The 26,878-nt window shown below is 43.9% G+C and overlaps 1 long non-coding RNA gene across 1 annotated transcript in view; it reads left to right on the plus strand.

The window, feature by feature from the left end:
- The first annotated feature begins 11,819 nt into the window (after window positions 1–11,819).
- The window catches only part of LOC133625004 (uncharacterized), a 63,318-nt gene continuing 48,259 nt past the window's right edge, over window positions 11,820–26,878 (plus strand). The window contains exon 1 of the long non-coding RNA XR_009818299.1: window positions 11,820–11,925. This is a non-coding gene — a long non-coding RNA (uncharacterized LOC133625004). The remainder of the gene's footprint in view (window positions 11,926–26,878) is intronic.

Genomic DNA, 26,878 nt, shown 5'->3' on the forward strand with positions numbered 1-26,878 from the left:
AGTGTGGCTTGGATGAGTGGACAATGAGGTGGATCGAGAGCTGGCTGAATGACAGAGCCGAGGGTGGTGATCAATGACACAGAGTCAAGTTGGAGGCCTGTGACCAGTGGAGTTCGATTCTGGGGCCAGTCTTGTTCAACATCTCCATCAACAGCCTGGATGAGGGGACAGAGTGTACCCTCAGCAAGTTTGCTGATGACACCAAATTGGGAGGACTGGCTGATTCCCCAGAAGGCTGTGCTGCCGTTCAGCAAGATCTCGACTGGCTTGAGAGTTGGGCAGAGAGGAACCTCATGAGGTTCAACAAGGACAAGTGCAGAGTCCTGCACCTGGGAAGGAACAACCCCATGCACCAGGACAGGCTGGGGGTTGAACTGCCGTAGAGCAGCTCTGCAGAGAGAGACCTGGGAGTCCTGATTGATAATAAACTAACCATAAGCCAGCAATGTGCCCTCATGGCCAAGAAGGGCAGTGGCATCCTGGGATGCATCAAGAAGAGTGTGGCCAGCAGGTCAAGGGAGGTTCTTCTCCCCCTCTGCTCTGCCCTGCTGAGGCCTCATCTGGAGTCCTGTGTCCAGTTCTGGGCTCCCCAGCTCAAGAGGGACAGCGAAGTGCTGGAGAGAGTCCAGCGCAGGGCCACCAAGATGATTAAGGGTATAGAACATCTTTCATTTGAGGAAAGGCTGCAGGAGCTGGGACTGTTTAGTCTGGAGAAGAGGAGATTGAGGAGAGGTCTTATTAACATATATAAATATCTAAAGGGTGAGTGTCAGGAGGTTGGGACATCCCTCTTTTCCGTAGTAGATAGTAACAGGACAAGGGGTAATGGGATGAAGCTGGAACACAAAAAGTTCCACTTAAACATAAGAAAAAACTATTTCACCATGAGAGTGAGGGAGCCCTGGCACAGGCTGCCCAGGGGGGTTGTGGAGTCTCCTTCCTTGGAGGTTTTCAAGACCCACTTGGACATGTTCCTATGCGACCTGATCTAGGTGAACCTGCTTCTGCAGGGGGGTTGGACTAGATGATCTCTAAAGGTCCCTTTCTGCCCCTACCATTCTATGATTCTATGAGAAGCAATGCATGTAGGAGAAATATGACCCTTGTATCCTTTCTAAGAAGAGTTTTATCTTGTCTACCCTTGCACTAGTCTTAAGGAAAAAATATGAGCAAAGAAGGATGGTTGCACAGGTAAAACATAAGACTAAAGGTCAAGCATAGGTGTGTCATTTGTTTTAGACAGTGACTCAGTTCCCCTTACTGTAACAAGAAAATAACTCCCCTTACTCTACCATTAATCTACAAATTAACCCAAGTACATAAAAATCTATTGCAATAGTGCGTGTGCCACAAAACAGGTACTCATTTATTTCCAAAGAGGCATCTAAGGAAGACTACCCAACTACTTTGACAGCCTAAAAGCTGCAGTCTAAGGAACTATTTTGCCAGCCCTCTCCCATTTTTCCAAACAATAGCACTGCGATCCAATGTGTTGGATCATGAGGGGACTGAAACAGCTGTGAAGTTTCCACTTCCATTTGTTGACCTTCCCACTTATGAAATATTATGCAGGCATTTACAGTGTCTGAATACAAAAAAACCCCACCTTTGGAACTCCTTTGGAATTCTTTGCATCTGCTCACAGTCCTTTATTAGTAACATCCTGCTCTACACCTGGCCTCCAACATAGATGCTTATATGAGGTGCACTAGGCTTTTGTCGTGGTTTGGCCCAGCCAGCACAGCAGCACCACGACAGTCTCTCGCTTGGTGCCCCCATTCACCCCCACCCTTGTTAGGATGCCAGAGGCCCCAGTAAAATAGTACTAAAAAGATAAGCAAAGTTGTTGTGGATTGAGACAAGGGCAGGGAGGGCTCGCTGCCAGTTACAGTTCTGGGCAAAACAGACTCCAGTACTCAACTTAGAGAGGAAAGTAGGAAAGTTTATTCTACAAGAAACAGAACAGAATAAAAGCAAAAAGGGAGTAGGATGATGAGAAAATTACACCCAGCACTTTAAGATCTCCCTCCCCCATGCCTCCTTTCTTCCCGGGCCCAGCTCACTGCTCCCGATATCTCTACCTCCTCCCCCCTAAACGGCTCAGGGGGGCAGGGAATGGGAGATGTGGTCAGTCTCTCACAGATGGGCACTGCCACTTCTCTCTTCTCAGATGAGGACGACTCCTGGCATTCTTCCCCTGCTCCAACACGGGGTTCCTCCCCAGGGACACAGTCTTTAACGAACTTCTCTGGTGTGGGTTGTTCCCAGCATCTGCGACTTCTGCCGATACAGGGTCCCTCACACGGGACGCAGTCCTTGGTGAATATCTCTGGTGTGGATTCTTTGCCACAGTTGCAGTTTCTGCAGTTACAGGGTCCCTCTCTCGGTACAAGGCCTCTTCTGGGCATAAGTTTAATGAGCTGCTTTGTCGTGGGTTCCTCCCTACAGTTACAGCTGTGGATATTGGGTCCCTTCCTCAGGACACGGCCTGCTCCGGCCATAGTGATAATGGTTCCCTCCTTCGGGACACGGCCTCTTCTGGCCATAGTTTTAAGAAGAAAATCACTGCCCCTGGCTCGGGGTCTGCAGTGAAGTGATTGGGTCCCTCCCATGGGACACGGCCTCCTCTAGCCATAGTCACTGTCCCTGGCACAGGGCCTTTAATGAAGTGAATCGCTGCCCCTGGTCTGGGGCCAGCTTTAGCAAAATGAGTCTCTGTCCCTGATATGGGGTCATTATCAAAATGAGTCTCTACCGCTGATGTGGGGTCTATAAAGCAATGAAAATAAATCTCAGCTTCACCAGTTCTCTCCATAGAATGCAGGGGAGTCTCTGCTCCAGCACACCTCCTCCTGTCTTTCGTCACTGACCTTGGAGTCCGCATAGTTGTTTCTCTCACTGTTCCTACTCCTTGCACCAGCACCAGCCAGAAGGAAAAGAAGGCAGAAGAAGAAGATGGAGGAAGATGGAGGAAGAAACCTCTTCTTCCGGCTTCTTGAAAAGTGATTGTGGAGGTGTCTAATTGGCTCAGCCCCAGAAGTGGATCTGGCTCAGAGCTGGGGAGAGTTTTGAGCAACTTTTTACAGGAGCCATCTTTACAGCATCTTCCCCCTTACCAGAAAAGGCTGTCATGTCAAACCATGACAGCTTTATAGAGAAATTACCTCCAGATATTAAAATATATTGTGAAGAGAGATTTCCTACTCAGGCATGGACATTCCTCACTCTGTAAATAGATACAGTTAGCCTAACTGGGACCTTGCAATTATGGAAAAATCATGGAAAAATCATAGCAAGAAGGAAATCAAAGTAAAAAAGCCTGCAGCACAAATAATGGCAACAGTATACCTTCCTGATATGTGTTAACTTCATCTCTGCTGGCAAAGTGACAGCAGGTTTGGAGAGTTAAGAGGAAAGCAAAACAGAGCAAAAGAGATCATCATTTGAAAATGGAAGTAGCAGCCTCTACTTCTTTGGAGGTGAGAAGAAATGACATTAGCTTCTTTGGTTTCAATGTGAAGGCAAGGATTTTACAACAATAAATCAAGGACAAGAGTATGTAAGCTGTTGAGAACTTCATAGCTCTCTGAAGCACCTTGTAGTGAGTCTGGCTGCAAAAGACTGAAATGTGTTGAGTACACGGAGAAAAAATTATTTTGCAAGTACCTATTTACTGTAGGGGTTTACTGTGCATTTCATGTCTACCAAACAGTGTCCTGTGCCTCCTGCTTGTCAGTTGAGTCATTCAGCAAAACCAGATTGATTTCCTAACTGCACGACAATGTTTGATCTCTGGATAGAGATAAAAATCCTTTCTATAGTTTTTTAAGATTTATTAATAGATTCATGAGGATGTCTTGAGGCTCTCTGTACAAATACATCATTAGTAGAGATTTAAGGCATTGTTCATCAGGAATTCAGGAAACTTTGTGCAATAAAAGCACAAAGACTGCCACAGCTCCATTTCAATGTCTTAGAGAATAGAGACTACCTTTGGAAACCATAAGGTAAATATGCAAATACACATGTACACACAAATATCCTACATCCCTCGCTCTTTTTCTATGAAATAACTAGGGCCTACATGTAACTAGCTAATTGAGTCACTGGCACTAAAAGCAATAAAAACCTAATACTTCCAGTCAAAATTAATGATGCAATTCTGGAACCCTGTGTATTATTCTGTCTTCAGTGTGCCTTGGGATTTGAAAATCCAGCAGCAAACTGACAAAACACTTGATGCAACAGGAAGTGGTCTCATTGCCTTCATTACTCTTTCTTCACTGCATCTGTCATCCAGCTACCCGCACTCACCTGCAGAGCACCTGACTTTGCAGTAGTGTATATGAAACACAGAACAGGGCAAAAAGCATTTGAGGTTCCTATGCTTATTTACATGATATCATCTGTAATTAATAGATCATTTTCTGAAAAATGCTATGATACAGAATAGTAACAGTGGAAGCTTTGTCTCCTTGCTCATGAATAACAGAAGAAAAAAGTTTAAGATCCTAGTTTTGGCTGGGATAGAGTTAATTTTCTTCCTAGTAGCTGGTACAAAGCTGGTTTGGATTTGTGTTGAAAACTATGTTGATAACACAGGGATATTCTGGTTAATGCTGAGCAGTGCTTGCACAGCATCAAGGCCCCTTCGGCTTCTCACCCTGCCCTGCAAGCGAGTAGCTGGAGGTGGACAAGAAGCTGGGAGGAAGCATGGCCAGGACAACTGACCCCAACTAGCCATAGGGCTATTCCATACCATAGGATGTGATGGCCAGTATATAAACTGGAGGGAGCTGGTGGGGAGAGGCAATCTGCTGCTCAGGCATTGGTCAGTGGATGGTGAGCAACTGCATTGGGTTTGTTTGTTTGTTTCCCCTGGATTTTATTTATCTCTCTATGTTATATTCCATTATTATTAGTGTTGTTGTCTATATAATTATCATAGTTGTTGTTATTATATTTCAGTTAGTAAAGTGCTCTTATCTCAACCCAAGAGTTTTACTTTGTTTTTCCTGATTCTCCTACCCATCCCACTGGGAGGGAGGAAGTGAGCAAGTGGCTACTTGGTGCTTAGTTTCTGGCTGGGGTTAAACCAGAAGAAGGGCTGACATTACCTTATTACAGAGACATCTTTTACTGTATCATAAAGTCACTGTGAGGTTGTGACCAGTCACTGCAAGGGAATCCAGTTTACAGACAGGAAACTGAAATTGCTGGCATACTACAGTAGGGAATAGAGGACAGTGCAGAGATTTCTGGGCTAATTACATGTATGAGATTCAGTGTAACATCTTGAAGAGGAATCACCCAGGATCACTGAAATGGGGTAGCTCTTATCAAGGTGCTTTACCTGATCCAATAAACCTGCCTCCCAGAGTGAGCTAGTTGGCTTGGACACAGGGACATTCTGGGAGGCTACAGATTCTGGCAAAAGGCTTCACTACAGCGTATAGATGTATTTACAAGGGAGAAAACAGTGACTAAGTAGGATGGTTTGTGACAGAGCAGGAGGCAAGCTCAGTCCTCCATGAGACCCTGGATACTGCCCCGGTGGTCAAAAAGGGATGGGACAGAATGTGGCCCTGGGAATAACAAGCATCAGTTTGTTGTGGCAACAGTTATGACATCAGCCAAGGGCAGAACCTGCATCCTAGTCTTTGAACCAAGACAGCTGGTTTCACATTTCCTGTAGGGAAATCCTGTGAAGGTGAGACTGTTGCCTGCTACCTGTCCTGACTTTGGACATCAGTTACCCATGGTAATCGGCCTGCTTTACTTCCTCTTCTGCTCGTCTTCCTTATATTCAATAACAAACAAACTGTCTTACCTAAATCTTTTCTCAAATATGAAATCTACACCTAATATCACTTCTATAAAATGCATCAAGTACTACAAGCCTGGAAATAAGAGGCTGAACTCTTAGTTCACATGCTGAAATGTCTACCTAGCTCCAGTCAGTTAAAAGGATAGTATTGGCTTGAGCTAATGACTAGTCATACCTTACAAGTTGTGATCAGACTATCCTGGAGGCAATAAGAAACTCCTCAGTCTAAGGCAGATTTTCAGACAAGTTTTATTTCCATGAAAGAAAAGCCTTCCTTCTTTGAGCTGCAGAAGGATATTGGTTATTTTACATTTTAAAGAAGTGTGATATACTATTCTTACTTCCTGAGGGCTCCTAGCCAGCTCCACAGGTTGGTGTAAAGGAAAATGCTGACAAACACTCACCTTAAAAAGCCTAGAAGTGAGATTTTTCAGATCTACATACAGGCCTAGATCCAGTGATATTTTTTGTTATTTATATCTAGGCAAAGAACACAGTGGAATGTAAATGAGTTAAGCCCCTAGCCACTTTTGTATAGGCTCTGGTACACCCTATGTGTATGTGCCTACGTTATTCTCTTAGTCACTCCTTTTCTTATGTATGAGTTACCTGCTTTCATTGTCAGCACATAGATATCCCCATTAGATTTGGAAGAACCCACCAATCTAGGGCAATCAGAATATTTATTCCAATAACTATGGAAGAACTTGAGAAAAATCAGAGATGAAGTTATTCAATTTCTTTTACAGGAAGCCCAGGATAACAGTAACAAGAAGGAGCTGCGTGAAAAGATGGTAAGAGGAAAACACAATTCTTCCAGAATATGATCTATTGTAACATTCATTGCTATAAAATATGTTAAAGGACAGTTAACTCAAGGTTATGATGTAAAGATCCAAGAATTTTTTTTTTCCCTGGACATCAGAGAAATTGCTCTGAATGCCACTTTGATCAGTTCCCTGCTTCTACAGTGGGATCGATTTCCTAGGTTACAGTTCGATGATGCAGGTAATAAACACGAGAATAAGTGTGTGGGTGACAGAATCTACCAAAGTAACACAACATTTCTAGACCATTAGTCAGGTTTTGCAAGCCTATTTTTTACAGAAATGGGTGATTTTATCATTTGTTCAGGCATATGAGTCTGTTGTTAACAGTAGTCCAGTCCAGAAGCAACCATTCAGTTTAGCGGAGTTTAGCAAATGGGACCACTGCAAGTCTTGGTTGTCTGGGCTGTTCCCGATCACATGGGCTGGCTGTGGGCCTGGCTGTCCTCCAGTTTAACACAATTTGCCATTGGACTGAGACAGAGAGTAAGTAGAGTATCTAAATCATCAGTGTTTTAGAGGTACTTGCACATTTGTCTTGTCTTGCATGTTCCATGCTCTAAAATGCTTTGCTCTAAATCAGGACAAAATAGAAGGGTGTGTTTTACACAGTATTTGTGGCATTTGTGATGTGGCTGTACACAGGGGCTCAGATCACATGCAGGAATAGCACTCAGCTAAGCACCATATAATCCCTAAAGTTTTCCATACACATCTATTTTTTTTTAATTTCCACATAGCTAATCCGTAGGCCTGGACAGGATCTCACAATTAGGTAATATAAATGCAGTTCCAATGAAATCAGTGAAGTTATATTAGAGAAAAACAGGTGAGGATCAGTTCCAATATACATTTAGCTAAATTACTGATATGCATCTGGACTGAAAAAATTAACTACTGAATTTTTCTGTTAAATTAAGACCTGAAAGTTTGACCATGAGCACATGTAAAGGTATGAAAATGACCATACAGTGAAAAAAACATACACAACAGTTTGTGCCACAGATGTAGAGATGGATACACAAAAGCCTTCCCATAGGTGTGCACTTACTTCACATGAACTGCTTTGTGTACCTGCACGCTGCTTCTTGCAGTAAATAAGAGGTCACTTTCATTTCAGAGGAAGGAAACCTAGCTCATGTTATGGATATGGGTGGGATTGTGCCACCTGTCACTTCACACAGCATACCTGATTTGCTCTCAGTTCATATGTTGGCTTATCTAACAGCGACTTTTAATAAACTCTGGTGAGTTGACCCTGGCTGCGTGCCCGGTGCCCACCAAAGCCACTCTAGCACTTTCCTCTTCATCTGAACAGGGAAGAGGAACAATAGTAGGTTCAGGAACAGGCTGCTCCAGCTTGAATCCCCCATGTAGTCACAAGTCCTGACAGCAAACCTCCTCCCTTGTGAGCTCCTTCCTCCACAGGACCACCGGTCTTGCCAGGAGCCCGCTTTAGCATGAGCTTCCCACAGGGTCACAACCTACTTCGGACACATCCACCCGCTCTGGCGTGGGGTCCTCCCTGGGCTGCAGGTGGAGCAGGGCCTCACCATGGGCTGTACCAACAGGCTGCAGCTGCCCCTTCTTAACTATGGTATCCCAGAAGCACTACCACTGTCACTAATTGCCCCAGCCTTGGCCAGCAGTGGGTGTTTATGTAGCTGGCTGGCATTGGCTCTGCCACATACAGGGGAAGCTTCCCACAGCTTCTCACAGAAGCCAACCCTGTAGCCCCTATGCCGCCAAAATGTTGCCATGCAAACCAAATACATGAACTAAGTGTGCCAAAGCGCCCATGTGTGCTTAGAGCAGCACATGGACTAGGCAGGAGTGGAACATAGTTGTGCAATATAATGTGTATCTTTTTTTCCCACAGTTAAATGACCTGCTCCAGCTTTGGGACCTGTATGTCTTGTTCCTATACTGCGTCATTATTACTTACATTACCATTATGCTGAAGCAGCTGGTTTTCTCCTTCTTCCAAATCTATTACTTGCTCTGTTTCATTACTGTGTTCTATTGCATTATCAAAAAATGCTTACAAGGCTTACAGGCTTAAGGAGAAACATTCATTAAAAAGGCAGCATATTATACTCTTTTTGCCTGTGTTTTTGATGTGGTTTTCTTCTTGTCCTCACTACACCAATCACACATGCAGGATTTCAGCTATTATTTTATGCACAGTAGCCCAGTTATGGAAAACTAAATGATTTCCTCAAGAACATTGTGACTGAATGACCATCATTTGACTTCATGCTGTGTCACTAACATGTTTGGCATCATTCAGGGGCATTCGTCTCTACAAATAAACTTATATGCAGTAAGAAATCCTTCTGGAATGTGTTCCTTCTATTTCATATTGCCTCCTTGGATTAACATGGTGACTTGGGCTTACCTATAATTAAATTGTCACAGAGGGGTTTCAACATTGGGTTTCTTAGCATGGAAGGAGATGCCCAGGAGAATTTGCTGTTCTGTGTTAACTACTATGCACTGGGCAGACACCTTGCTCTGCCTTAGTGTCGCCTCTGTCTCAGAGACAGAAGCATTCCCCTCTGTGCATGCAGCACATCCTCCATAGTTGCACAGAGCTTCTGTCAGCAATAGACCAGCAAGCTTTGATGAGTGCATACACTCTCTATAATGGAGGTATCATGTTTTCTGAAGTTTTCTCACTGATAAGGAAAGATACCAAGCACAGCCCCAGTAAAAGGTATTCTGTCCAGTGAGAATTTTACTAGATCCTTTTAATACTACTTTAGTCAGGCAATAGAGGATATTTCCAGATGAGAAAAGCTGAAGAATCATCTACCATATGGTATGTCAGCTCTGAGTAAATACAATCTTACCGACCCTCCAGTGTTGTTAGAGCATAATCCACCCATATTTCCTCATGCACACGCTTTATGCCGTTTAAGTAAGTCTTGTCTCAGTCTGCATTCTCTTTGCATTGTGTTCTTAACAGGAAAGCAAAACCTAAAAATTATTTGACAATCAGACTGGATAAGCAAAAACTGTCCAGGCCTGGGTGAAATGGGTGTATCCATGGTAAGTCTGACATCAGGCAAGGTGGTGTTCCTTGGGCATGCCCTGGCAATATAGCCCAAAGCTATGTACAAGGCTGCTTGAAGCAAGGCGGGAGAGAAAATAATATCTTGAATCCTGGTGTCATGGCTGGGTAGTTTCCCAACGACGTGGAATGAGAACAGAGCACAGGGTCTTCTTGTGCTGCCACAGCCTCTGCGCTTCCAGTGTGGTGCAAGGTTACAGGGATGGGCCACTTCACAGGTACAGACAAATCTGCAAAAGACTGAAACAAACGATGACACAATCTTCCTGACCAAAAATTTAACCAGGCAAAGTGAGGTTGCTTATATGCAGATATATGGCCTACATATACAGATTTAGAGAACCAGACTGATCAAAAATAGGTGGCTAAAAGGTTTATCCCAGCTGATAACCTGTACGTAAAGATGATTTGCAATAGCACAAGCAACTTTGAATTCGTCTCTTCCCTCTTAGTAACTCTTGGGTTTTAATCAATGGGAGAGATTATATCAATCTGCAGTTAATTCAAACGACAGCAGGGAGTAGCCCCCAGATGTGAGATCACTGGAAGTCCCAGACTGCAGAGCCTGCACAGAAGCATTATTTTTACTACTTGTTCAATGCTAACCTTTGGGGAGGGGCAGAAGGAGGTAGTAGTCTTTTGCATTTTATTACTGCACACAGAATGTCCTAAACCAGAGGCCGCACACACACATCTTCCAGGCTCACACATATCTCCAAACCATAAAAGCAAGGGGAGGTAGAGGTAGCCTTTTCCTGAGCGGCACTCTCTCAGCCATGATGGGCACCCACAGTGTACTTTAAAACTTATTCCTGTATTGATGAGAACCTGATTTTTTTTAAGGTGAGTGCCTAGCTGCTGCTCAAAAAATTGTTGAGAATAATTTTGTATAAAGTCATGAGAAGTAGCAATATAGCAAGGAGCAGAAAAATCCATGCTCCTCCCTAACTGCACCAGGTCCTTCTGAGTTTCAGACAGCTCTTGCCCTTCCCCAGGGTGACATACACCGTTTGAGTTACCTAGCTGTGCCCTGCACCTTTGTTGTACAACAGTGGGCACTCTCATCACATGTCAGTTTCAGCTATTTTAAGCCTGAAAGTAGCCAGTATTTTACAGCTGGTTTGATTTCAAGAGAACCACAGCAAATAAAAGAGTTTTTTCGTCCTCAGGGTTGTGGCAAAAAGCTACTCTAAAGTTTGAGATGGTGCTATGAAGAGACCCAAATTAATGATTAAAAATAATAAAGTTATAACTTCCATGATTTTTGGCACCTGATTTGTGATTTATTAGTACCCAGGTTGGGAAATACTGTTCCTGGCAAAACAAAACATTTGTTAATTGGCCTGCCAGTCAAGGCTGCATTTTAGGGCTTGTATTTACCATTCTCCCCTAAGGAGGCTGGCTGCACCAAACCGAAGGGCCAGCCTGGAAGCCCAAGGCAGGCACCAACCCACTCAGAAACTGAAACTGGCTTTGTGTTTAGCAGCTTCATTCTGGGGCCTTCCAGACAGAAACGTTTCTGAAGGTGCAGCTGCGGGTTTTTAGAAGGATGCAAGGTCAGCTTCGTTGCAGAAATCTTGCATAGGCTCTTTTCAAGTCCTTCAGACCTCAGATTTACATTTTGAGCCCAATATGAGCTCTGACACAGAGGCTTAACAAACCTCATCAAAACCTTTCTCTTCCTTCATTTTCTGCAGGCTGAGAGCAGTCGAGGAGAAGGGCAGCAGCGCAGAGAGCAAGACCGTGCACTATTCTCAGTCCCACAGCTCAGCAGGTCCAAGGAGCCCCCGCTACAAGGGGCCCGGCGGCGGACCCAGGGCCATCACCACGCTAACCGAGCGAAACTCATCCGGATGGGAGGGAGCCGTCTGCCCGCCGGCGTGCCGGAAGGCGGGACTGCACGCCGTCCCCCTCAACTGCCTGGTCCAGCAGCTGCCGTGCCGTGCCGTGCCGTGCCGTGCCGGGGAGACCCTGGCCTGCCCCGTGCCTGCCCGCCGCGGCCTGCAGGCAGCGACGGCAGCCCCGCCCCGGCCCGGCCCCCGCGAGGCAGCGCAGGGCAGGGCAGGGCAGGGCCGGGCCGGGCCGATCTAAGGAGCAGGTTGAGGGCACGGGGAGTGACAGCTGAGGGACATCATTGCCCGACCCAGGAAGCAGGGGAGAGAGCAACTTTGGAGAGCTTCGGTACGCCGCAGGCAGGGGTGAGTGATACGGGGGATGTAACCGGTGGCATTTCGTCTTCTGAACAGTGTGATGTTAATTGTGTTTATTGTCACCTGGACGGCTCCAGAAAGGTCGCTGAGATAAAACAAAATAAACTGTAGTAGTTTGTGGAGAGTGATTTGGAAGTTTGAGCTGTGAGAGGGGAGGTGCGATAGGAGGAGAAAAAGACACGTTTTTAGGTGAAGTGCAGCAGTGTGGCCGGTGCTCGGCAGCCCCCGCGGTCCAGGTGCGCTGCCCGCCGCTCCGAGCCTGCCGGGCACGGGAGGAGGAAGAAAGGCAGATCGATCGTGGGGGTCCTGCCTTCCCTGGTCTTACGGAGCAGTTTGTCCGTGGCAAAGAGTTGGGAGCAATTCTGCTGGTTGTGCAAAGGGTTGCAGTTGCTCTAGATGGGATGCTTTTGCTTCGAGTCTTTTGGGGACTGGTTTAAAGGCTACTGCTACGCTTGTTAGCAGTCATGAGCAGCCAGCTTCTAGGTATATTGGTGTACGCTCTGGGTTTAGGGGCAGTGGGAGAAGAGACTTTTGGGTCTCTTGTTATATTTAACATAAGCTCTGCTGGGGGAAAAAAAAAAAGGTGTTTTAGGTCTTGTCTTCAGCTTGACAAGCTGCACTGTAGATCCTATGGAATGAGGTAGGTTCACAGCTGCATTACAGTTGTGGGGATAACTCTCCAATGTACAAAACTAGGATGTAAGTGTTTGCATATGCAAGTGGCTGGTCCTTGCTCTCAGTGGTGGGAGGTGAGGCCTGACTGTGTAAGTGCTTGCACCTAGGATGCCGTTGATCAAAGCCAGGTGTGAGTTCAGCCTCCTTAGAGGAGCCTTACACCTGAAATCTCAGGGCTCCTGAGAAAGCCTTCCACTGTCTTATCAAAAACACAAAGCATTTGACCTAAGTTACAGGAATGCTCTTGAATGATCCTTTTGCCCATGCTTGATTGTGTAAGGGATAGCTTTGACATGTGTTGCATGCTTAAAAGCAAGACACTTTACCTCTCTGCAGAGAAGCATTGTGTCTGCATAAACACTTGTGTTCTTGGATTTTCTTTAAAGAATAAAGTGTTTGCAGTGCTGTGGTAAGGATATTTAACTCTGCACTTTCAGGATTTCTATCTTCCTGTGTGAAACTTGGGAAGTGTAGTTGCTTAGCACTTTGTGGACTCCTTTCAAGCACTTGAAATACCCAGCCTCAAATGAGTGTCACTGAAGTGGTCATCTGGCTTCTTAAAAGCCATGGTCTCTTGAGATACGTTGTTGCTTTATTGTTGTGAAAAGAATTTTAAAAGCCTGCCTTGGTGCTTTCATCTGAAGATATTATCATATAGATAGCCTTTATGCTATAACCTGGTCCAACTTTCACTGAAACCAGTGAAAATAATTCCATTAACTCCAGTGGCATCTAGGTTAGCTGTTCTGGCTTGCAAAAGTACTCAAGAGTTTTACCGCTGTAGAGGCTGAGGGGATTGCATGGCTGCAAAATCTCATTATAGCGACAAAACTTACCAGATGTTCACACTGGGCAGCAACTTTGAGTAGTATGGTGTTTCCCATGGTATTCTTCTGTTGGTAGCAGAAGATGGGGGACTGTGTGTTTGTTTGTTTGTGGGATTTTTTGATACTTCAATGAGGGAAGGAAGAAAATAAGCCCTCATTTGCTTTCTTCTGCAGCTTTGAAATCACAGTAAAGAACTTTAATTTTCTTTAAGAAATCTTTCCATGTTCTTTTTGTGTGTTCTGTCCCCAAAAGTCTCACTAATGTTGTGAAACTCCTGATATTTATGTGAGTTAACCTTACTAGAGAGAAAACTGAGTGTGTGACTTCTTTCACCAGCTAAGTGAAATTAACTAAGCTGGACTGTAATGAAATTGGTTTCCAGTGTGAACAAAGATGGCTTATGCGGTTACTTGGGAGGGATGGAGAAAAAGGATGAGATGCATCCCATAAGATGTTGTGGGTGATGCTGCTGGAAGGAATAGAATTCAGTGGACTCAGTTTCTCTGACTGTGGTGAATATGTCTGGGGGCTTTACCACCTGTAAGGCAAGAGCAGATGAATCTTGCAGGTGTTGAGTGTGATGGTGTGCAGCTGGGCCAAGTGCCTTAACAGGACATTCATGTACATGAATCAGGATCTTGTTACTTCAATGATTTGAAGGACTACCATGCTCACAGCTGTTCCTCTGTCCCTGGTTTGGTGTTTCTGCAGTGGTCCCAAAGAACAGCCTGTGTCTGTTCCCAGTGCGCTGCTGCTCTGTCATTCCAATGAAAGCACCGCTGCCACTGGTTCCCAGAGCTCTGGGTGCCACTCCTTGCCTTTAATCTGGTGGCTCTGCCTTCAACATTGCTGTGAGCAGAGATAAATGGCTTATAGAAAATGGATTATTTCCAACCAGGTTGTCTTCTGAGCACTGAAGGCAACTACACAAAATGTGTTATCTCTCCAGCGCCTGGATACCATCATCTGGTACCTAGGCTGAAAGTACCAATATCAAAGTGATGGGTCTGAAGTGGTGAGGATTGCTGAAATGGTTTTTTTAAATCTCTTTCTAGAAGCCAGTCTGCTCACTGGCAAGAAAGAAGGTACTGGACTGTATTTTAGTGCTGAATTTTCCAGGTGGCCTTCATTAAGGATTTGAAGAAAGGTAGAGAAGACTCTGGTTTGATACCGTTTTCTCTCCCTAATTGTTTAGGTAGTAAAGCCTCTGCTCAGAAGGAAAAGCGGGCAGCAGGGATGATATGTCTACTTGTGTGACAATGTCCTTTTTCTTTTTAAACACAAAGTTTCTTCTAGGCTGCTTTTTTTTTTTAAAGGGAAAAGTACATAAATCACAAGCTTTAATTATTATTTTTGCCTTGCTAGTATTTGGTCTTGCAGAATCTGTGTGATTGCCTCTCACCATGGTCTTGCTGCTGATGAACTCGAAAACAAGGAGAAGTGTTGTTGATTGCTGTAAAACTGATAGTGTGTTTAAAGATGAGCATGTGCTTAACTATACAATTTCTTGTCACACTATATCCACATGCAGAATGCTGTTCCTTATGTTGTAGCATTTGTAAAGGGGAAATACTCTTTCCTTCCTCTTTGAAGCTTGCAGGGGACTAAATTGAAAGTTTTGACATATGTCCAAGAGTTTTTGGTGTGTGGTGCCACGGTGTACTGGGGCAGAAAACAGGTTTAACAGGAACTCGCTCTGGGACTTATCCCCAGTCCAAGGCTGCCCTCTTTTGGAGCGCTTCACTTGCTGCACCGGCCTCAGAGTAGTCTCACTGAAGTTCTCCTTGCATCCCTGGTTTGTAACTTGACCCTTGCTTTTACATCTTTTAACGTTGGTTGGCCTTTTCGAGGAACGCTAAAAAGTTTCAAAGTAATTCATGACACTTGCTGCTATGTTCACCCCAGGGCTGACAACCATCTTCTAGGTGATTTTTTTTTCTTTCTTTCTTCTTTTTTTTTTCCCCCTTCATTTAGAAACATGAGAGGTTAATGGAAGATTACAGATTTCACAGCCTTTCACAGCATTTGCTTAAATGTAGCAAGGGTAGAGTTTGGAAGAGTCAGAGGGCTGCAGGTGACCAAACCTCACTGAGATTTTTGAGAGTTTCAACATTTAAATACCTCAGTGCCATAAGAATTCTTGCCCTGGGTTAGTATGTAGTATACTATATCTGCTAGCTGATAATAGAATCATTTTGATTGGAAAAGACCTTTAAGATCCAGCCCAATTGTTAACCTAGTACTGCCACATCCATCACTAAGCCATGCCTCAAAGCCGCCTCATCTACACATCTTTTGAATACATCCAGGAATGGTGACTTGCTCTTTCTCCAAAGCCCCACATAATGGGGTTATATGCAAAGACTGATGTAGGACTTTGAATTGTATTTTACTAAATGTCTCAAGTGACATCTTTTTAGTAATATGTAAACGGATAACAAGAAACTATGTGGACTAAAATTTGTCTTTGGCTAAAATAACACTGAAATGTATGTTTAGATTACCAGCCTAACTTGCCAGTTTGGCTAAGACTTGTTTATCCAGCCTTGCTCTGGTGCCTAGAATACAAATTGTTTATTTGATTAATCTGTCAACATTTAAAAAATTCTCTCAGGTGATTTAAGGTGGCATAAACTTGGTATGGTTAGTTCACAGAACTCTCTCCTGTGTCACTTTTAAAGCTTGTCTTGTCAGATTTTGGTGAGTAGCTTGTTCTTTGTTTTAAGGAGAAAATATATTTGAATGTTTCTACTGGCTGGAGCTTGTCCACTTTCTTGTATTGCAACACTCCCCAGGAGCCTGATTTTTTTTCATTTGCCCCATTTCATGGGATAGATATCCTGAGGCCAGAAGAGAGATCCTTGCCCTGATCTATGGTCTTGGTCAAGCCAAATCTGCCTGTGACATTGAGTAAGCCAACAGACAGAAGACAGTGAGGCTTGCAGAAGGGGTACAGTCCAACTCCTGCCAGCTGTAGGCAGCTTAGTAATACCACGACAGCTTAAATTGTTTTTGCCAAACTTGTTTTCAGGGATGTCCTCTCTGAAAAGCCCACCTGCCTTTGGCTTGAGAATCGCAAAGGGCTAAACTGCTTTTTGGCTTGTCTGAGGGTCATGTTATTTGGCATTTCTTAATGGAATACTGGAATCTTGGGATCACCCCAGCATAATCTTTTGTGTCGGTGCCTGTGCTGGATGAGGATTCAGACAAGCCTTTAGCTCTCACATATTCCTGACAGTGTTCTTAGCTCACTGAATCTGTATCTGTTGTCGGTTCTGCCACAGCAATTCCAATGGAGAAAATGCTTTTTCTTTTCCCAGAAGAACAAGGAAGTGAATTGATTAATGTTTCTTGGCTCACCAAAGTTGTAGCATCCTTCAAAGATGTCCAACTTAAAGGGTATTCTGAATTTCTGTCTCTGACAAGACTAGCTTGTCAAGGGTGAAATAAGTTATCTTCTGTGTTCTTCCTATGCAGTGAACAATCCCTCTGTCTATTAAGACTAGAAAATGCCCAGCTTTTGTATTCTTTGCACAAGCTGATGTCTAAGAACATTCTCTCGTGGTGGTGAGAGCATATTCTTTCCAGAGCTTGTAAGGGTTAGAAAATTTTAGCTTTGAACCTTAATTCAGATGTGCTGAATATGTAGACACTCTAATGGAAAGAGTTTTAAGAGCATCCTTCTCGAAGATGCTTTAGACTTTATGCTGTGACAGAGTAAATCTTTTAAGATCAGTTGTTCTCCTGACTGCTGGCTACCATCAGAATCGTAACAAGCATTATTCTGATTGGACCTAATTTAGAATAGCTGCTGCAAGATTTGGCTTAGGTTTTGAATTTATATGGGCTTCAGTTGCTTGCAGCTACCATGGTATTTCAGCATAGAAAAATGAAATAACTATCTGTCAGTTATCTATAGTGTTTTAACACATCTCACCACACCTTAAAGACTGGGACAGCCTCTACTAATTTATGTAGAGATATCTGGTGTTCTTCTGATGTTTCCAGATTCTATGATTGTAACTTCTAATCAGTAAGGTCTCAGCATGTTTTGGGTGAGGCATGAGGCTAAACTTACTCATCTTTCCTTTCTTGCTGGAGCAAAAAATCGGCAGCACAGGAAGACCAGTGTCTTTTAGCACCTGTCCCATTGAGGTGCTGGGCCTGATATGGCTGTGTCAAAGTCCTCCTTTCTCCAGTGTCCCCTGCAGCTTGACATGCTGCTGCCCCTGCTTTTCAAAGAAACTGAGAAGGAAGGAAAGAGGAGGACCTCCTGCAAGCAAAATTTCTAATAGTGTCCAAATAACCTTTTTACTCTCACCATTCTACCACTGAAGCTCTTGTGTGACATTCATTGCTCTTCCCTCTTGGTGTTATTTTTCATTCACAGCCCCAATAGTTCTCTTTGGGGTTATTAACATCTCAGTCTCCAGTGTTCTGACACATCAAGATCCAATTTCATGTAAATGCAGATGAGGACGAGGAGGTAGTAGCCCAGGAGGGATGGCAGCTGGGTGGAGTACAAGACTTGCTAGGAAAGATTGCTCTGGGAAACACATTGGATGACAGCCTTTTTTAACCTTATTCCCTTTTGCAGTATGAGGACAACGTGTGGTTGCTTTGGACCTTCTGAAGGGCAATGTCACAGAATCCCAGAATCTTAAGGGTTGGAAGGGATCTCAAAAGATCAAATGTCCTCGCAGCCTCCTTTATGGTGACAGGAGAGAGCATCTCACAGGGCTGGAAAGCAGTTTAGTTGGCCTGTGATGGGCAGGCTCCTGTGAACATATCCCTTGGCTTCACTGCTGCCAGAGGCTCCACAGAAGTCTTCTGTGGTTCACTGGGAGAATAAGTGAGAGAGATCCAGTGTCAGTGCAAAGGCCATTTTTTTTTTTTTTTTATAAAAATAGAAAGAGGCAGATGAGGAGAGGAATTTCATTGGGGTACAGCTACACAGCGTGCTGTGAAATCAAATATGGCATTTGGTTTCCTGCACAGACTCTTGTGCCTAATGGTGTGGCTGAACTCTGCGTGCAGCCTGTCATTCCCTGAGGTATTGAATCCATCTTTCCCTTCCTTACCTGTTGTCAGGACTCTTGTAAGAACTTAATATCTCTGAGGCCTTGATCTGTGTCAAAGTGGGATGGAAATCAGTCATTTTTTTTTAAAAGGAAAATAAAACCTACACCACCTCTGGCAAGAGGGGTAAAAAGGGCAGCAGAAATTACTGAATTTGCTGCTTCCACTTGAACAGATGTGATACGACTAGTTTTCTTATAATGGCTCATTGAGTACTTTTGGTTTTTATACCTGATGACCTATCTTGATGGCAGACTGCAGGTAAAACAATCAAAATCCTAAGCCAGTATCTTTAACAATCATGTTTCAGGCATGATATAAGAGCATCCATACAAAACACATCCAAAGAGTGAAAGGTACTTATTTTTCTCCCTGTGAGCTCTGTCCCTGTGCATTGACAATCCATTTGACCTATAATCCATTTTGCTACTGGTTTACCTACGCTAATTCCCCCTGTTAGTCCCATTCATGTGTGTTGGGAGTCAGCACCGGGAGCTGGGGCAAGAAAGAGTAATTGCAGTGTTGAGCCACATCCATACGATTGCCTGCTACCAGGCAAGAAGTGTCCTAGCTAAGTTCCAACTTTACTCTCCCCTAACGAGGCATGAATTTGAATGTAGCTCATCTTCTCAGCTGCTAATTCTCAGGAAGCAAGTTGGGATTTGGAATTCTCTTTCTCCCATGCCAAGTTTAATTGAAATTGATAAACAGATCCAAAAACAGTAGCAGCAGATGAGACAAACTGACTGTAAAAGATATAACTTGCTTTTTTAGAAGTGGATAAAAAGACCCAGTAGAGCTCAGGGATCCTATTGTAAATTTTCTTCTACTGGAATTTAGCTGAGAAATTAAAACCATTTGACACTGACGTACATGCAAATACAGAAGCGAGCCTGGAAGTGGATGGGAAAGGTGGAGCATCCTGTCTGCTGGGCCTCTGCAGCCATTGCCCAAGAGGTGGCAGTCTCTGCTAGCAGAAACATGCTTTTGACGGATGCTTTCCCTTACGGTTCATTCACTTCTATGTTCCACATTTGTTGGGGGTCTTTCTCTCTCCTTCCTCTCCTCCCTCGTAACTTTCATCTTTTAAACGACACCAGCAGCCTGTATGTTTGGCAAATATTTGTCTAGCACTGTAAAACACACAGACTTAAAAATTACCTTTGATTTAAACCAGAACAGATTCCCACACAAAAATTGAATTAGTTTTAGTTAGGGTTTTGGGGTTTTTTTTCATCCTAAACTGTATAAGCAGAAGTTATTAGAAGAAGCATTAATAACATGCATTCTTTGCATTTGTGACTGGGCTTCCACAGCTTTTCAAATGTCATCAGAGCTACAACCATTCCCCAAAAAGTGTGCCAAAGGCCTGGACCTGCACTCTCTGGCTATAAACGGAGCTTCTTTACTTCTTTAGTATTTGCATGCTTTGGGGTCAGATCCGAAGGACCTGAAGCTGTCCCTGTGTTGTAATTCCGACCCTGTGGAGCTGGCACTCTATGTTTAACAATATTTTTCTGGTAGAGCCAATATTTTACTTCCCTGCCTGGACTCTACAGCTCCAAAGGCACAGTTTTTCCTGAGCCACTGCTGTATCCAACAGGAACAACAAGCTCATTAATCCTCCTGCAAGATCTGGCCAGTGGTCATTACAGGACGAGAGGTATGCAGTTCATACTCTGTCTCCACCCTCTGCCCCCATCGCATCCTTATACACGTGATTTCCTCATCGACTTCTGTAGTCTTCTCCCTGGAGAGTACAATGAATCTAAGGAAAGGAGTGGAAAATGTCTGAAGCAGCAGCTAATTCTGTCCTTCCATTTGGGGACAGAAACCCAAGTTTACCTCTTGGGACACTCAAAGGCATGTGCTGGTTGTTTCGTAAAAACAAATGGAAAAACAAACTTTGCAGAATGGATCTTTGCACTTAGGAGCCTGACAATTATATATTAGGCCTTTTTTGAGGTAGGGCTAAATTAACAAGGGTTTTCTAGAGACAAACTCACTGGGACTGAATTGTTTCTACTGTGCAGGCACTCTAGAGTAGCTTTGTCTTTACACCATGACGATCTGCTTATAACAAAAGGACCTTCATACGAAGAATAATTCAAGCTAGCATGGTACCATTAGAAATTTTGTTTAACTAAGCTTAACAAAATTCATTGTCAACAAATCTGCCTTACCTTCACTCAAAATTTATATGGCTTGCAATGGAAGCCTGGATTTGTTTGAGGTGGGGGGGGGGGGGTTGTTTGTTTGTTTGTTTTTTAAGAACACATTTGCCTGCCAGACCCTGAGGGACTGACGAATGCAAAATCCAGATGCTTGGCTCGGGACTGAATCTTTCGGAAGAGCCTTTGGTTCCCCGTTGCCTCTGTTGAGGCTTCAAGCAATGGAATAAATACCCAAAAGCTAGCAACACAGAAAAAGGCTAAGGGTAGCTCAGAGAAGGTAGATTAGAGCTAGAGAAGATTGGAGTCAGACCAGCAGTTAATGTAAAAGGCACTGAACAGATTTTGTACAGCAGCAGATGGGCCTGGGACTTCCTTCCTTGGAAAATAAGCTACTGAGAGAGGCTGGCAAAGGTCTCATGGTGCCACAGGGAAAGAGAAGATGAAAAAGAATTAGTTGTTTGCTGCTGCTTATAGTATGAGATCCAGAGGATGATAAGATTTTAGTGGGTTTGGGTCAGTGGTTTGTAGTGTCATCTAGTACCTCTAGCCTCTGGTCAACAGCTTAGAACTTCAGGTGGATTCAGGAGCTCTTGGTTTAAGGAGTCTCTCAGGAGACGTGTGAATTCTGTTGACCCCGGCAGAGTCATTCGGTGAGGGTGCTACCTCAAGCTTGTACTACTTGTACTTTTTCCCCCAAGCATCTGGTATTTGCCAGTGTCAGAAACAGGCTAACCCAGGCAGAGACTGATGTGGCCAAAAGATGGTCCCTTCCACTATGGGTGTTGTAATTATTTTTAAAGTTATCTTTATTTATTTTTTAAATGCTGTAGTAACTAATTTTCATGTGGATAAGAACCTGTTTGAAAGTCAAATTGATATGATGTCTAAAGGCCTTCTTTCTCTTTCTTCTTAAGAAATTTTGACTTCTAAGTCCCTCCTTTTGAAGAAATATTTCACATGCATAATAGGAAATTAGATGATCTGAATTATTTCATAATTGGTGTAGAACTTGCTTTCTTTTTTTTTACCCTCCTACTTCTTTTTGGCTTGGAACACTGCAGGTTCTGGGAGCTGAACATCCCAACTCCCACAGAAAGTTTCCTGGAGGCATTTGGCAGGAGAAAAAATAAATTTTTTTCTATTAAGAGTGGGGTTTTTTCCTTTGGGTTTGTTTTCTCTTTCCTTTTTTTTTTTCTTTGCTGATCACACTCTGAAGCATTTGTTTTGCTCATGTGTTGATTAAACAGAGTAAGAGGAAAACAAACAAACCAACCAACCAACCAGCTAGCTGGTTCCTCTGTTGTGAATAGAAGTACATTGTCCATGTTGGACCTGAGCACATTGCAGAGAGCTACTTAAATGCAGACAAGCTGCCACTGTTATTAAAATCATTCATGAAAGTGTTTCCATTGAAGTTTTTCAAAACTCTCCTTTTCTTTCTTTCTTTCTTTCTTTCTTTCTTTTGGAGTTAAGTTCCTGTTATTTTTCTCAGCTGGCATTTGAGACCCATTGAAACACTGGAAACCTACTTGGTTAGGTTCTATCAAAGCTTTCCAAGGTGGTGGAATGGTCAATAACCTTTGACCTGAAGATTTTTGGTTTAAATTAGATATGTCCCTTTATTAAAAATAAAACAAAACAAACCCAACCACATACTAGCCAAGCCATAAGTTATGAGTCATTAATGAAGTTACATAAGCATATTTTTTGTTTTTCTCTGTTATATTTCTGTAATCTAGTAAAGAATAAATAATCAGATAAAGGAAAGGAATAAACGTTAAATGCACATTGCTTTAAAATAGACCTGGAGTTTTAGTTTCTTTGGATCTCTGTTGTGAAGATGTTTGGATCAAAGCTTATTTCTTTAATGACAAATAAATTGCATTAAACACAATTATATGCCTTTCATGAAGATTCAAAGACAGAGCTCGTTAGCCATGCAAATATTTTGGTACATGCATTACAGGTTTCTCCTGGGCTGGGCAACTTCTAATTTAATTTAAGAAATTAGTGGGGGAGAATCATATTTATAATAATAAAATCACTGTTTCAGAAGAAAAGGGTAGGAGCCTGTTTACTGCCTTCACTGGGCTTTAGATCAGAAGCAAAATTATCACAGCTATCTCTAATGCTCTTTAAAATATTGTAATAAACTTCCTTTGCTTCTCTTCAGTATCCACGTGGAAAATCTTGTAATCTCTGCTAATTTTGAGGCAACAGTTTCCCTGACTTTATTAGAGGCTTTCCAGAACTGTGTTAATGAAACAATGAGACATGACAGGTTGGGTGTTATGGTCTAATAACAATCTGCCTTGGAGGTTAATGGCACTTGGCTCACAGCCTCCTCGTAATAGGCAGCGTGTGCACTAAGTGCCCAGGTGTAGCCTTATTAATTCACTTTGGTTTACTCCAGGCTGTGTGCGCATCATTGAAGCGTTCAACCCTTCAGCTCCAGCATAGCCTGGTTTTGAGAGGAAGGGCAAGATTTTGCCAAATAAAAGTAATGCATCTCAAAATAGGGACTCTTTCTAATGGCTTACCTTGTGGTGTGCAGGGGGGTGCCTTCCCCCTCCTCTTCAGGCATCAACCCACCAAGCACACTTGCTGCCATGCTCCCTCGCCTGATGCAGGGCTATGGCTGGGCACAGAGTTGTGCCTTTCTGTCCTCTCCCTCAGCCCCACGCTCCTCAGAATATGGCACTTGGGGCTGTGGCACTTTTGTTGCACATCACAGAATCAGAATCTTTTCAGTTGGAAAAGACCTTTAAGGTCATTGAGTTCAACCATTAACCTCACACTGCCAAGCCCACTGCTAAACCACATCTCTCAGCACCTTATCTACATGTCTTTTTAATATCTTCAGAGATGATGACTCCACCACCTCCCTGGGCAGCCTGTGCCAGTGTTTAATAACCCTATCGGTGAAAAAGTTCTTCCTCATCTCCAGTCTAAACTTCCCTTGGTGCAACTTGTGTCTGTTTCCTTTTGTCCTGTCACTTGTTACTTGGGAGAAGAGAATGACCCCCACGTCCCTACAACCTCCTTTCAGGTAGCTGTAGAGAGCAGTAAGGTCTCCTTCCAGCCTCGTCTTCTCCAGACTAAACAACTCTGTCTCTCTCAGCTGCTCCTCATAAGACCTGTTCTCCAGATCCTTCACCAGTTTCGTTGCCCATCTCTGAACACACTCCAGTGCCTCAATGCCCTTCTTGTAGTGAGGGGCACAGAACTGAACACAGTATTCAAGGTGCAGCTTTTGAGGGGCCAAAATGCCATAGCAAGCAGGCAGGACCATAGTCTGCTCCCGGGTCCCCCTTCTCCAAGGTTTGGAGGCTTTACAGGTGCATTCACTTCAGTCAAGGGATGGGAATGGGCAGGGGCAGAGTGGCACAGGATTGCATAAGGCAGGATACGCTCCTTGTGATACTGATGCAGTGGTGTATCTGTAGGTACTCAGCCAGCGTGGGCTTATGAATGTTGTGCTTTTTGGTAGTCAAATGACCGTTGCTTTTTCAAAGAGAGGTAACAATATGTGACCAGTGGATAACATCTGTGTAATTACCTCAGACCTGGGAGAGAGGGAAGGGGCATTTTAGCTGCAGTATGCTCCTGGAATAGGAGGAAGCCCTGAGGCTTAAGAACAAACTGTATATGTAATTTCCTTAGGTTACAATTCAAACCCTTCTGTAAATCCTTCTGCTGTAGTAAAAGTAAGAAAACTGAAACCAAACTGCCTACTTATTGTTACATTAATATGGCCAAACAGGCCTAAGGGTAGGAAGTAGAGTACCAAGTGCATTCGCTGCTGGGCAGGAATGACGCAGATGCTCCTCTCGAATGAGACACCACCTCCTGCAACTCCCCATCTTGTGAGTTAGTGAACAAACCCAAATACTACCCTGCATCTGCTATAAAAGGGCCAAGAAGAGCAAAGTCAGACCTGATTCTCAGCTGATGAATTTTGCTTGTGGACAAACAGATTTGGGACCCCAACATTTGTTTTGGATGCTGTAGCTGTCATCACACTGAATATGTAGAGAATTAATATTTCTGTACTTTACATCAGTTGCTTATCTAAGAATCACAACCAGGCTGCTATTCAGAGGCTAGGGGATAAGATAGTGCTGTATATTTGGTTTGATGTTTGTCTGCTAGAGTGATTTCTTTCTGTGCCATGTTTTTATTTTTGTTAGCATTTAAATTGGAAGTTTTTCTTAGCAGCTGTTTCACTGGACCCTGTGGTGGTGTTGCCTGGTGATAAAATGAGCCTCTTACATGGGGGGAGAAACTATACATTTATAGTGCAAAACAAATCCCTTAAATGCTCTCTAGAACAGAACAGAGAACTGGTTTGAAGTGAAGAATACGGAGAAACATTGTAATTGGTACGTAATAGCTCTTGGGCCAGTTCTTTCAGGTGAAATTGCAGTTCCTGAAAAGAGCAAAGATGTTGCCCCTACGAGGTTGCTGCTGCTTTGTTCTCCAGACGCACTGGTGTCTGAAGCGGTGTCTCTGCACGAGAGCAATGTCTGCAGTCTAACCACGTGGGAGACCAGGTGTGCTGTGGGATGGAGGGTGCTCAGGAAGCCACAGCTCTATTTCTGGCTTCGTCAAGGACCTGGTGTATGACCTGGGGAAAGGCACTTTTCCTGTTTATGTAGCCTGAACACTCCTCAGACAGAGTTTTCTCTGACTGCGTTCGGTGTTGAATGTGTATTTCTTCTCATCTCTGAAGGGCTCTGGCCCTTAACATCTGATGGTGGGTAAATTAAGAGACGAGGAGGTCCATCATGATCCCGGTCAGGGATTTGCTTGTGAACAGCACACATCTGCTCTTTCCTGTGAAAAATAGATGGCTCTTTCTGTCATGGCTGTTAAGTTACTTTTTCCTGAGTTAAATTGCCTTGCTACAAGTTCCAGAGAACCATTAATGTAGTAGACGCTGCATTTATGGATTTTTTTTTTAAGTCAGATTGGACTTAAGATGATAGGGTGGTGAAACAATAATTTGTTGTGCATAGGTCTCTCTTGACGATCAGAGTACATTATGAAACATTCCTGTGGTATGGAGTAGTGACAACAATTCATGTGCAAGTAATAATTCAGAAAAGAGTACTTTGTTAGGCCACTGGTGATGTATTTTCCCCTGAGATAGGCAAGGCAGCTGTATCCCCAGGTCCAAATGGCAGTGAGGCTGACAATAGATTCCCAGGCTAACTAATAAAGGCCACATCCCCCTTCCCTGTCTGGCTGACCAGTGCAGAGGTCTTCTAGTGAGAGATGGGGACACGTATTTTTGACCCTGGTCTCCAATAGCAAACTCCCTTGTGCTCTTGTCCCTAGAGACACCCTTGACTCCCAGCCTGGTTCAGGTCTCTCTTTGCTTGCACTTGCACACTCCCTCACACACCTGCACACACTCGATGGACACAGGGACACCCTCCCAGTCAAGGTCTGACTCCAGTAGCTGCACTCAGACCCTTGTAAACACACACATGCATAAGGAATAGAGTCACTTATGCAGTAAAAGAGTTAGAAACTGACATAATAAGAAGATAGGGCAGGGTGTAGACAGACAAGTGTACGAAACAGCAACTGGTTACATGTGACCAACCTTTTATATCCTTATACTTCTCACTTGTTTGCCCCCAAATCATCTGAGTCTACCCCTTTTCCCTACACATCCCATAGTAAGTCTTGTGCAAACCCAAAATGCTCTTCCCTCACATCCCATAATGTGTCTCATATCCCAGGGCAACACCCCTTGTCCATCCAAAAGGTGCTCTAGCGTTGACCCATCTTGATGGGTTTCATGCCTTGTTGTAGGCGCCCGGAAGATCTCGGACTGTAATGCGAGAGGTGGAGGGTACAGAAGAGGCAGGCACGGGGGGGAGTGAAAGGAGGTGCTTGTGTTAGCAATTAAAAGTGCATGGCGCAAGCAATAAAGCTGGAATAAAGCGTCATCCATACTGAGTATGTAGTGATCTTATCTCCTCAGTGGTCAGTGAGCTGAGTGATCTGTGCGGGCGGCCTGGTGATGTTGCCGGTAGCGGCAACAATGCCTGGATGCCAGGGCTGAGGCCCCACCTGGGACAGCCCCAGCAGGGCATCTCTTCTTCTGAATCTTTAATTTGGGTTCCCACCTGCCTTTATGCCTCTCTGCTCCTCTGGGATAGTGGAGATCGGGC

This window comes from Colius striatus, chromosome 2, assembly GCF_028858725.1.
Source record: "Colius striatus isolate bColStr4 chromosome 2, bColStr4.1.hap1, whole genome shotgun sequence".
Taxonomy (NCBI): domain Eukaryota; kingdom Metazoa; phylum Chordata; class Aves; order Coliiformes; family Coliidae; genus Colius; species Colius striatus.